General features: G+C 33.8%; 1 protein-coding gene across 3 annotated transcripts in view; it reads left to right on the forward strand.

The window, feature by feature from the left end:
* Positions 1-13,609, forward strand: part of HDAC9 (histone deacetylase 9) — a 929,650-nt gene that overhangs the window by 580,063 nt on the left and 335,978 nt on the right. The gene's annotated exons all lie outside the window — the stretch shown is intronic.

Here is a 13,609-nt window from a genome sequence, read left to right on the forward strand (position 1 = left end):
ACACATTTAGTCATTTTAAGAAATTTTCCCAGTATTTTAGTCTTTCTTTCAAGGTCAGTCAAAGATATTTAAATTTTTTTTTTCTCTTTTTATTGATATGTTCAAAGTTTAAAAATTCTCTTTAATCAGATTTAAGTCATTCTTATACTCCTGATACTTTTCAAGCTTTAAAATTAGTGAAGAATGTTTGAAAAGAAACAGATTAAAAAATACTTTCTGCAACGAATCTGATTTGCAGTGAGGACATCTGCCTAAATTTCCAGCTGAATTAACAGCAATTTCCATGAATCAAAGTGACTTGTCCCATGTGGTACACTTACTTGAATATCCACATTTTAAAATTAGGGGTCCCAGATTTGAGACTCTTAATTAATTGAGACACATGCACAGTTTGGAACTTCAAGAGGATTTGCATATGGACTTAATAATGTCCTGCAAGAGTTAAATTCAAGCACACCAAACATCTACTCAGTGTGCACTACTCTCCTAGGTGCCAAGACAGAGCCCCTAACCTCTGACATTTCTTGGCCTTTGGCACAACCAATGGGACCTATACTGAACAAATGACAATCGGTCTCAAAGGTCGTATCTTTGTTCCAAAGCTCATAAATTTATTACTTTCCAATAGATAAGAAATTTTCTAAAGAATAATTGCATGTTTCACTCTGATAGAATTTGTAGATAAGGTCCTTACCTTTGATTATTTTTTGATTAAAAATGTGAAGTGGTAAAAGAAAAGGAAGTTAAAACCTAGATATGTAAGTCCTCTTAACCAACATAATTCTTACACTATAATTTACATTCACAGCACAGACATTTATAATGATCTCATGTTTAATATAGCCGCCACCACTCAGGCAAAGCCTGTCTTATTAAGGATCTATGAGCTGCAGGGATTTTGTGTTTTCTTTGAGGACATGCAAAGTGAAAGCTGTGCTTTTTTATCTTCCTATACTTTTTACATCAGTTCTCCAGTGTAACTGCATTTAAATCTTTCATCATTGTTTCTATTTTAGGATTCATTATTCTCTAGTTCTTCAAGATAATTAATTTTTCATTTTCATTTTATTTTAAATGCATATTTAGAGTGATTTTTCTGAGAGCATACATACACCACCACACATTGATTTTAGAAGGCAGTATCCACATAAGAAAATTAAAGTTGCTGATAACTTTTTAAGAGTGAACATATTTTTAATACCCAGACACACCCATATTGTCTACATAGAATAAACTTATGGCTGAAATACAGTAATTTCTCATACAGCTCTCTTTTTCAGTATTGATATTTGATTGAAAATGTTATAAAGTTAAACATGACTAAGGTTTTTTAATGAAATTAGTAATGAGGTAGCAGTTAATTCAGAAATAGAGATCTGCTTAAGATATTTTAAGGCAAGAGTATTCAGTATTAACCTAAAAGGAGAAACTTGAATATAGGTATTGAATGGCAGTACCTAATTTCTTTTAGAAAATGTAACCCTTATAAAATTCTAATTTAAAAAAATTAATAACCATAATGAAGGCACCTGTGCAATTTCAAATAGATATTTAAGAAAAAAAACCACCTGTATTAAAAGAGTGTTTATAATTTAACTTATGAACTCATTTGACTTCTAGCAAACAATCCCAATTAATTTACACATCAGCCTAATATTTTATTGCAGGTACACTTATGAGTGTATGACTATGTATGTAAACTGACCAACATCCTTCATCTATTTTTTTTAATTGCAATTTAGCCTGTGTATAATCAGTAATAGTGCAGGCTGATTCAGTACATGCAGGCTGAACAACTCCTTGTTCCTGGGACCACAACCAGGGAATGAGAAGATGACCATAGAACGGCAAGATAAATGAGATGGCCAAATAGGTTTCTAAGTTTACAGTCACTTAGGGAAATTGACGAGTGAATAAATGAAGAAAATACAGTGTCATTTGTGCTATCCTGGTAAAAATATGTATAAAGCACAAAGTCTGTATAGGTCTTGATCACAGTGTTCTACCTTCTAAGTTGCTAGATGAACTATGATCCAAACTCACATCAGCTGTCCAGTGACCGTTGCTACCTGTGAGTGCCACTCAGGGTTCAGCAATGAGTTTGGCATCTTGCGCCTGGCCCTCCTGAAGACTGAATATAGGGAAGATCTTGAGGTTTCCAAACTACAGTTTCATGGCCTCTGCTGTACATGGAGTTATTCTGAGAAAGAGCCTCCACTGATAATTATAACAGTTGATATTTTTGTTTGTTTTATGACAATGGAGAAGATTTATCAAAGAAAGACATTGCCTGTTTCTTTTAGGAAAATTGAGAGGGGTTTTGTATTTTTTTCACTCATTCCTTAAAATGGGAGGATATTGTAGGCAGAAATCAAATTTTTAATTGTTATTTCAACTCTACTTATTACAAACTGGAATTAGCAAAATTTGTGTCAAGATATTAGGGTTGAATTTCTTAAGTGTAAATTATGTTAACATGCTTTCATCTATGGAATTTACTTATCATGGAAAAAAATTAACATATTAACTTTTTAAATGTACAGCTCAGTAGCATTAACTATATAAACATTATTATACACAGATCTCTTGTTTTTCATCTTGCAAAATTGAAAATCTATACCCTTTGAACAACTCCCAATATCCCCCTCACCCCAGGTCCTGCTAGCCATGTTCTATTTGCTGTTTGTGTGAGTTTGCGTGTTGTATATGCCTTGTATATATGGAATCCTGCAGTATTTATCGTTTGTGACTAGCTTATTTCACTTAGCGTAATTTCCTCAAGATTCTTCCATCTTGTAGAATATGACAGCATAAGTTCCTTTTTTAGGGAAGTTCCAGTTATCCATCAATGGACATTTAAGTTGCTTTCACCCCTTGGTTATTGTGAATAATGCTGCAATGAACACAGGTGTGCAATTATCTCTTTGAGATTCTGTTTCCATTTTTTTGAGGTATATACCAAGAAGTGGGATTGCCGGATCATTGATAATCCTTTTTTTTTTTTTTGAGAAAACCCCATACTGTTTTCTGTAGTAGATGCATCATTTTACATTCCTACCCATAGTGTTCTAGGGGCTCTAATTTTTCCACATCCTTAACAGTATTTGTTACTTTGTTTGTTTGTTTGTTTGTTTGTTTGTTTGTTTTGACAATGGCTATTATATCTGGTATGAGGTGATATCTCATGCAGTTTTGATTTGCATTTCCCTGATAATTAGTAATACTGAACACCTTTTCATATACTTCTTTGCCATTTATATATTTCTCTGGAGAAATGTCTATTCAAGTTCTCTGCCCATCTTAAAATCAGGCTATTTTGTTATTGTTGAATTGTAGAAGTTCATAATATATTTTGAATGTTAACTCCTTTTTGAATACGTGATTTTCATGTATTTTATCCCATTCTGTATATATATTGCTTTTAAATTCTGTTCATTATTTTCTTTGCTGCATGGAAATTTTTAAGTTTGACATAGTTACATTTGACTGTTGTTACCTGTGATTATGCAACTTTTTAAAATTTGAAAGTTCATTTTTATTGTGGCACAAGAGAGTAGTAGTCACTAACTTGTGCAGATCAAAAAAAGAATTTTAATCAATAATATTGATAACTGAAAGATTCTTGATTAACACTGCAACTGATCCTTTTTAGATGATTTAAAGTTGTCTTTTGAGCTATATACTAATGATTGTGGTTTCCTTTGAGAAAGGTATCCAATTTTTAAATAATGCATCTTTAATTTTATTTTTTTCTTAATCTTAAACATAAGATAAAGATCCTAAAAGATGATATGAGATGCTTATTTGTCTATGATTTGAGAATCTTATTCCCTACCCAAGAAGACAGCTGGCTTATAAAGTGATTATATATATATATATAAATATACATTAACGTATGTATGCATGTATATGTATCTATGTGTGTGTATATGTGTAACACAACTTAACATGTAAAGATGAGAACTATTTACACTTTTTTTTAATGTTTATTTATTTTTTGAGAGAGAGAGACAGAGTGTGAGCAGGGAGGGGCAGAGAGAGAGGAAGACACAGAATCTGAAGCAGGCTCCAGGCTCTGAGCTGTCAGCACAGAGCCTGACGCAGGGCTCAAACCCACAAGCTATGAGATCATGACCTGAGCTGAAGGCAGATGTTTAACTGACTAAACCACCCAGGTACCCCTAGAAATATTTACACTTATTATTGACAGCTATCAGGCAGGTAGACCAATATTGAATGTCCATTTTATTTTTTAATTTCTTTTTTTTTCTTTATCTCTCACATAATTTCCTTCAAAATTATAACTGGTTAGGGGGGAAAAAAGACTTGTTGGATGTTTAAAAAGTCAAGTGAGTGGTGACTTAGCATTTTTTAAAATTTTATTTTATTTTATTTAAATCCAAGTTAATTAACATGTAGCGTAACAATGGTCTCAGGAGTAGAATTTAGTGATTCATCACTTACATATAACACCCAGGGTTCATCCCAACAAGTGCCCTCCTTAATGCCCATTGCCCATTTATCCCATCCCCACACCCAACACCCCTCTAGCAACCCTCAGTTTGTTCTCTGTATTTAAGAGCCTCTTATGGTTTGCCTCCCTCTCTGTTTTTATCTTATTTGTCCTTCCCTTACCCTATGTTCATCTGTTTTGTGTCTTAAATTCCATTCAATTTAGCATTTTCAAACCAAGATTGACAAATAGATTTCTACCTAAAGGTGAGAGATGGAAGAAACACAATCTGTGCTGACGGTGTTTTTGATATTTCTCATGAGTGAAAATAATACAACTAAGTCAGTAACAAAATGTATGCAAAAACAGTGTTTTCTAGCATTTAAAGTATTATAGAAAGCAATATTAAAAATAGTACAGAAAGACAAAATTTTATTATTGGCAGGGATATTAGATAATGATAATAACAATAATAAAAAGCTGGATAAAGACAAAATTTTATTATTGGCAGGGATATTAGATAATGATAATAACAATAATAAAAAGTAGTATGTATTAAGATTTAATTAAATGCCATACACAGTGCCCAGTATTTTACATCGGTTGATCACCAGCTCTTAATTACAGATGAAGAAATGGTGGCTTCAAAATAGCGAAACAGTTGCCTTCGGTCAGACTTTTAGAAAACGGCCGAGTTCAGATTCCAACCCCAGGTCAAATGTGCGGAAGTTCAGAGAGTACTTGGAGCCTCCCTGCCAACTGATGGTAGTAATATTGTCACTGACCCTAGGATCTGACATAGATCGCTGGATAAAGTCAAACTATACCTCCTTCATCTTCAAACCAGAGAGCCAATTATTACTCTTTTAATTGTTCAACCAACTCCTTCTTACTATTTTGAGGAACATGTGCTAGCGCTTATAAAAAGAAAAGTCAAAAGTGAAAAACAACCTCATAGGAGTCAGAAAGGCATTGTATGAGTTGGCATCGCAGTTGTGGCCCTGTGGTTTTCTTTATACTAAATACCTTCCGTACCATCTTTTAATTCATCCATTTAACTCTGGTGCAGAAAACTTAGTGGTCATGGCTTAGAAGACATGCAAAATGTCATTTATGGGATACTCAGCTTTTTAATACTAAGTATTACTTTAGTAATACTAAATTTTGATACAAAATTTACTTTATTTACTGTTTGTTTTTGATTTATGATATATGTTCATTCACTTTGCCTCTTAGTATATATAGAAAACACAAATTTAAATCTTAAACTTACCATGAGTTCTTTCCAATTGGCTCACATATCCTTAACCTGCCCAGTAGATTGTGCAGTTTTAATTCTGTCTACTAACATTTACACAAAATTGTTTCCTCCCTCCTATTAATAATTACAGTAAAACACTAGATTTAAAAGAAAGGCTGGGACCCTCTCTCCTTTATATGTAAAGAATCTACTCATAAAATAATCTTAACTAAGCTAGTTTAAATCTTCATTTCTATGTTTGTTACTTACTTATGCATCCATAACATGCACGGCATTGTTTTAGGTGTTGAATATGATCCTGCCTTACTCCTATAAGCTTATAATCTGGTAAAAAGAGGATAAGTCACATACACAAATAATTAGATAAAAGATGGTAGGTTTATATGATAGCTACACTTATAATAGTACATTGGGAGAGCATATGTTTATAACTACTTAAAGAATGAATTTTCCAAATGCCCTGTGATTTAATATAAATAGTTAATGAATACCTATGCTTTCCATTCCTATTCATTTAGCTTTGTTAATGTTTTTTTTCTGCATGTACACATTTCCTAGGTCAACACATTTTCCATCACAAGCAGTAAGCTATGCAATGTACAAGCTAGGAAGTAATCCTAGCTCAATTGCTTTCACTAGTTACAACTTAAATAAATTTTCCACTCAACTCACTGGTCATGCTGGTTCCCTTTGTGTGTATTTGCATGCGAAACAATAGACTAGCTTAAGATTTTTTGAAACAACATATTTTCAAAGATGTAAGCCTTAATTATGACAGTATGTTTAAATTATAATTGATACTATCATAGAACTCCCATTAATGAGAAAGAAATTTCTATCCTGGGGTAAATAACACCTGTGCTATTCAAAATTACTTCAGTGAATTTTTAATTTGGTTTTACAAATCCAGGCATTTCATCAGATATAATGTACTATTATTTTGGCAATATAGTCAGTATTCAGGTATCTTTAATATTCACTGAGAAAACTTTTCGGTATAAAGAGAACAGATCAAGAGGGTGACCTCAAAGGCCTAAAGGCTAATTAATGGCCTAAGATAGGCTGACTCAAAATGAATAGGAATTCAGAATGGGAGGGAAGAGGGGAAGCTGTGTATTTTTTCAGGGCTTCACAGATGGATGGACATATTTTATTTTGTTTTCTCACAAGGGAGATGTTTTCCTCAATTGTGTGTGTTGAGGTGTGGTCTCTTGTAATAAAGATTGTTTTAGTCTTTATGCAATAAATTTTCCCCATTATCTAATGTAAAGTTTGGCTAGATACTCTTATAGAGTTTTTCCACGATATAATGTATAAAGGGGAGAGGTGGCTATCAGATTTCCCTTTATAAGCTAACTAAAACCGTAGAAACCCCACAAATAGGCTATACAGTTTGCAAATTGAATGAAAATTATGATATACATATATATACATATATAACATATTTATATGAGCTGACTATATATATGAGCTTTTTTATGTATACGTACATACACACATACACATTATGTATGTTGTGATACGTGTATATGATATGTATTATGCAATAATGTGTACTTTTGCGTGTATACTGTTGAGAGTAATTCTCTCTTTTTCTAGTCATTGTTTTGACATTACCCTATTATTAATTCCCTTAGTTTGTTATCAACAAGAGAACAATTAGATTTCAAAAGCAACACCAAGGAGTATCACATTCTCAGCAAGAAAAGGAAGAGGGAAGAATGCTATTATATAAAGCTACCAATGACATAGGAAATGCTTTTCTGTACACTTTCTAAATAATGAGTGCTCCGTTTTAGTGTATTTATATACAAACTCTGAATAATATGTACAAAAGATGATTTGCTTAACTCCAATTCCAGTCACATGCTTAAATAAATTATTTTTGAAATGTTATCACATGTGTTCACATATATTGCTGATAAATGCTAACTCGTGAACGATTTGTGTATGGTCTCTCACAATTTACCTTTTCTTATTTTGATATTGAAGTCTGGGCTCACCTAAGAGCACGTCGCTTCTTCCTGCTTACTTCTTTCTAAATTCCCCTCTCCCAATACAAAATTAAATACCCCATAAGCCCTTTCAAACAGGAGATAATCAGTTAGACAGCTTGATGCCACTGTTTCCACTGAAAAACTAGAAGAAGCACACATCCAGGAGAAATGTCTTTCAGTTTATCTTTAAATTGGAGCAGGGCAGAGGTCACTAGCTGAAAGGAAGTCAAAATGACAAGGACTCTAACAGTTGCAAAGAAAGGTTAAGACAAGTAAATATCTTTCTATAAGACACTTGGACTGTTGTTAGCTACCTGGCACAGACCATTTTCCAATGAAATAAATTCAAACCTCGCTGACTTAGTAAAAGTAAGGAAAAATTAGTCTAACTTAATGGAAGTCTCAGTTATAGTCTACTTTAAAAGTGATTTCATCTTATTTCTTCTAAACCTGCATTCTCTCACATAAATTAAAACTAATATGTAGGAGGAGCTGAATTAAAATTATGGTTCACACCATATTTTACATTGAAAAAATAAGCATAAATACCATTAATTAAAATGTGTTGCTAGAGCCTGTCTGAACCTCTAGGAAGAAATCCTTAATTTGGATTTGGGGGAACTTCCTCTTCTAAACATTGTAACAAGTTCCCCCACGAATGTATTTTCTTCTCTCACTGTAGAATAAATAATGAGTTTTTAAACTAAGTTTTTAAACTAAGACATGGGAGACAGTAGAGACATTTCAGAGAGATTTCTATGGACTCCATTACAATTTTCAAAATTCAGAAATTTTGAATTTTCGTAAGTTTTTTTAGTAGGATATGGCTGAGAGGCAATGTCACAAGGATCGATGGTAATTGCTGCAGAGGATTATAAAGGGTCAGGGTGGAACGATTCAAATGTGGAGAAAAAAAAATAATTATAACCAAAGGATCCCAACAGAAATGTTTTAGAAAAATGTACTGAAAGTCGTTTAACCAAAGGAAACTGCTTGATATTCTTAGATTTTCGCACTAAGGATAAAGTTTTCTTGGTTTATGGTTTTACAACGGTGTTGGTGCTAGCCAAATTTGGCCAGCCATAGTAGCAATAAGGACTAGTGCTTAGCCTGATGGATTTATGGTTCGTGTTTTGCCTACCAGCTTTAGGATCATCAACAGCATAGTCTCCTTTGATTTAAACTGGGTATTGTTGATTTGGTTCATGGTATATTTTTCTGTGGCTACGGCTAAATTAAAATAAGCATTTTAAATGTAATCGTCAACTATATCTAGGGAGAGGGAATAATCCAAATTGTCTAAATTTTATTAAGAAATGGAATCACGTTGTTGCATATATCATTTAAGAGAGGACACAAATTCCATCATAAAGTGTTTAAGACCTTCTTTTGTGGGTAATTTTATCACCTTATCAAGATTTATTGACATCAAACAGTGGTATTTCATTAAATGGGCTGAACATTGTTACAAAAGGTGTTGAGATAGTGCCTGGAATGAGGCATCATGCTTGGTAAGTGGGCCTGACAGTCCAGTTCCTACCTGCGTGTTGCTGCCTGTGTTTCACTCTTTCTGATGGTAACAGAGGAGATTTTCATTCATACTTCATATTAAGAAGGCCAGATGTGAACTGAAGTACATTTTGGCTTTTGAGGGTACATAGTAAGGAGCTATTACTGGTAACGATACATTGAAATGCCATGGCTTCACTTTGCATTCATAAAACTCAAATATTTGCAAACTGTTTCTAGATTGTATGATAGGAATATTATTTTTCTTTTGACCAGAAAGTGTTATATTTGAACTTTTGACTCTCCTTTGCATACTGAGGCTAAGAAGGTGGCTATAAGCATAATAACTTTATAGCCAGTTCATTCCTGTGGAGCAACAACTCCCTCCAGGCATGTCTCTAATGTTGGCAGAAGTCTATGTCTGTGCTCTCGTCCTCACCTAGAACTCTATATTTTTGCTGCTGTTCTGAAAGCGAGAAGGAGCCCTCTATTTTCAATCAAGTCAAATTGCTAAAGTACCACTCATGCAAAAAATACTGCTATAATATATACTCTGCATTGCTTTTTTCCTTGAGAAGAGACTATTGCAATTATTTAGAGAGAAACTGCTCTTTAAAGTTGAACAAAGAGAACGTAATATAAATAATTTTGCAAACAAGACATGGAGTGTACAACTAGCATATTTTGGCACTGTGCCTTTTTTTTCCTATTAAAATATATATCACACTTGCTAATAGAGTTGTTTAATTTCCTAAGTGAGGGTATTCTTCTCACTTAGGTGAGGTATATGTTCATGTGATCTTGTGGGATGTGATTATAGTCTTCCACTAAGGAATTCTAAAGAAAACAAACAAATTGCTGATATTATCAGATATTTGTTTAATGCATATTTATTTCTGAATGACTTTTGTGGAATTCTCCTATCTTGGAGAACTATGAGAAAAACGGTCATTTTACTTGGGTTGCAGTAATTTCACATGCGTAGCAAGCAGGACTTTTGGGAGATCTGAAAGACAGCAAACCATTCAGATCATGTTGTGAATTTGAATTAATTTTCTGCATGACAGGGTTACATTTATTTTCTGATAGTAAAAGATTCTCCTCAATGTGAGGGTGTAATATGCCCCCATTAATACTAGTAGATAACCGAGATGACCCAGAAGTTTGAGTATGTTTTCCAAAAGCTCTTCTGATGGGTGAGTCACTTTGTATTACTCATTCTGACCTTACATTCATTTTAGTGCCAAAGGGTAGAAGGACTGAAGTGAACAGAAACTAAATTATATGCTGATTTTTTTGTGGGCTATTAAAACCTTGTTAGTGTGAGACAGAAGGAGTTGTTTGGTAGTTTTTGGTTTGGTAGAACTTAACTTATAGGTAGAGGGGAGGAAAACATAGACCATCTCTGATATAAACGCTGATCTCCAACTGCTCTTTGAGTTTCTTTTGGTTGTTTCCACATTTACCTTTAATTAGTATTTTAACATGTATGCATTCTTCATCTAATCTGTGTGTTATAAATGGCAGTCCTTTAGACTGGATAGTGATCTAGATAAAATTAGCCTATCAAATGTGCTCAATTTTCCATGCTAGGGAGAATTCAAGTTAACATAGTCTGCAGTGATCCAAGATCAAAGCATCAGGGTTGCTAATGCTGAGTAGAACATCTTGATCCTGATCAAGTTACATGACCTAGACATACCAGAGAAGCCATGAAAGAGTTTCACCAAAAAAGACCAATTTGTGCAACAAAATGTAAGGGGAAGGAGGTGGATTTTGCAGTGATCACATCTTGTGTTTGAACATGACTTGGCCACTCGGTCGTCCTGAGACCTCTTAAACTCTGAGTCTCAAGTCCCCTCTCTAGGAGACAGAGTTGATAACATCCATCTCCCAAGGTCAAAAGTGAGCTTTAAAAGGACAGCATATTTCAGGTCCTTTCACAGAGTAGATACCCTGTATGGTAACTGCATGTTGGAAAGGAATGAAGTATCATTTCTCTTAAGATCTCATGAAGTAGAAAGGCTGGATGACTTTCAAAAGAATTTTCTCAACTGCATTTTCAAATATCGGTCCAAAGAGACATTCTCTGGGCAGATGAACTTTGGAAGCTCTGCAATTTATGTAAACTTTTGGGAGACACCCAATGGACTTTAGAAAATTAATGGTTCTGAGAAGTCCTGCAACAAAGCAACTTACTTCTTTTGTTTAACCTGACATTAAAAATAGGACCATGACATTTTTTCAAATGTTGCTGTTCTACTGAACATACTTTTTGAACCCCTGACCTAGGACATTGAGCTCCTCAATCCTAGTCTTTAGGCAGTGAACAGCTGAAGTGAAATGTAATCTATAACATACCATCTCTCTTAAGTGTTTTATGGCATGTAGGAAAAAAGAAGATTTGGGTCTAAGTCCATTTATCTTGGGCAAAGTTTGGTATTCCTTGTTAATATCTCATTACAGAGACGTTGTGGGCCAAAGACAATTAATGGAGATCTGGTTAGTATACAATATTTTCTTGGTATGGTGTGGCTAAATTTGATTGTTTGCTAGTCTTACAGATAAAAAGGGCACCTAAAGCATCCAGATCTGACAGTCTGGTATCTTTTGCAAGTAATTTATAAAGTTGCCTATTTATAGTTTATCTTAAAAAAGGAAGTGCATCATTTGGGTACTGATAAATAATGAAATTTTTTTGTCCTACCAATTTTTGGGGAAAAAAAAACTATATTATAGTCAGATGTTTGCAGTGAAGAAAATAGCTATATTCATTATCTGATGATAAATATGTTTTCAATATGATGTTTTATATACTAATTCTTTGGACCTTTAATTTTTATATTGTGATAAAATGCAAACTAGTTTATTTTTATATAATAGCTAAGAATGAAAACAAGATCAACTTAGATATTATTAAGGCCCTTGCACCCATAGGAAACAATATGGAGCAATAAGGGTCATATCTGATACTAATTTGTAAAAAGAGAGACAACCAAATCAGTCAAATATATCTTTATTTCTATTTAGCCTATTGCAACATATTTATAATAGTTATTAGGATTCATACATTAAAACTAACAAGATTATTTTATTATTATGTACAAGAAATTGTTTTTAATGGGAGAAGAGATTCAATTTAAGAATTCTAATTGAATTACTGAGAAAGCATAATACCATTCAATTTTCAGAAGGTCAGTATGTCTTTATAGGATTATGCGGTGCAACTCTTTCAACTAAATGTTCATTATTAGAAAAGAAAGTAACATAGCTTACTTTTAAAGAGAAAAATAAAAAATCCTCTCCCCCCACCCCCACCAGCATAGGGAGGAGGGAGAAGGAGAAGAATGGGAAAGAATGGATGCTTCTAGTCTAACAGCAGCACAAATTGATTAGTTGTCCAGTAGGGGCTGCTCATAGAGCAGGGAGGCTGATTCTTCTAGTTACGTGATGCAGACTCCAAGGAGACTGAAATTTCAAGGCCATTCCAATGTGTGTAATTGAAATAACCTCTTCATACACTCCTGAAGTGACCCGGCCTCTGATATTTACTGTAATAAAATAGTATGTGTAAAATTAAGGAATCACTAAATAAGTAATTTGCATCTTGTCATCTGCCATAAAATGAAATTTTACTAACCACATTTAAAATGTTCCTATGCATCAGTGAGGGGAACCCATAACTACATTTCCAAACAGAATCAAAATGTTGTTAAACTCTTTTTAAACACAGATTTAGAGAATGAAATTGAGGGTAGTAAACTAGTAGCCAACTAAAGCAAAACAGATTGGAATGTTGGTAACCAATTGCACACATAGGATCCAAGCAAAACATCTTGAATTGCTAGTACCATAATAAATTATAGTTTTCACGTTTGTATTTTGCAAGTGAAAACAGCACTAAGTCAAGCTTGTGAAATAAAGACCAAATGATGACATTTTTAATTTGCCTACACCTACCATGACTGGGTAGACCTACTGCATCATGTAATAAATTGGGTAACAGAGGCCAAATTAAGAAGTAAAGGCTTTATTTTTCAAAGTAAAGGCAAACAGACACTCCATAGCCAAAGTGCCATTGCAGATGGGAGAAAATGACTGAGGAAGGCAAAGGAATAATTGTCACAAAGAATCTAATGAGCTCTGATGATTTCTCCTTTCTTTGCCTCTCTCTGCTCACAAGAAGACCCATACCATATTCACCACCCAAGGGGCTGCAGTGTCACTTTCTTCAGAGTTAATTTTCTCTCTTTAACATGAGGAGATAAAAGGCTGGATGGGGTTAGTTTCCTGGGAGTGTTCAGAGGGCAAGAAATGGTCAAGAACTGGTTTATCTCCAAACTTCATTAGACTATTAGATAACTGACGCAGGGGACCCCAATTAACGTA

Source organism: Panthera pardus, unplaced genomic scaffold (assembly GCF_024362965.1).
Source record: "Panthera pardus isolate Hobbes unplaced genomic scaffold, ASM2436296v1 HiC_scaffold_8, whole genome shotgun sequence".
Lineage (NCBI taxonomy): Eukaryota > Metazoa > Chordata > Mammalia > Carnivora > Felidae > Panthera > Panthera pardus.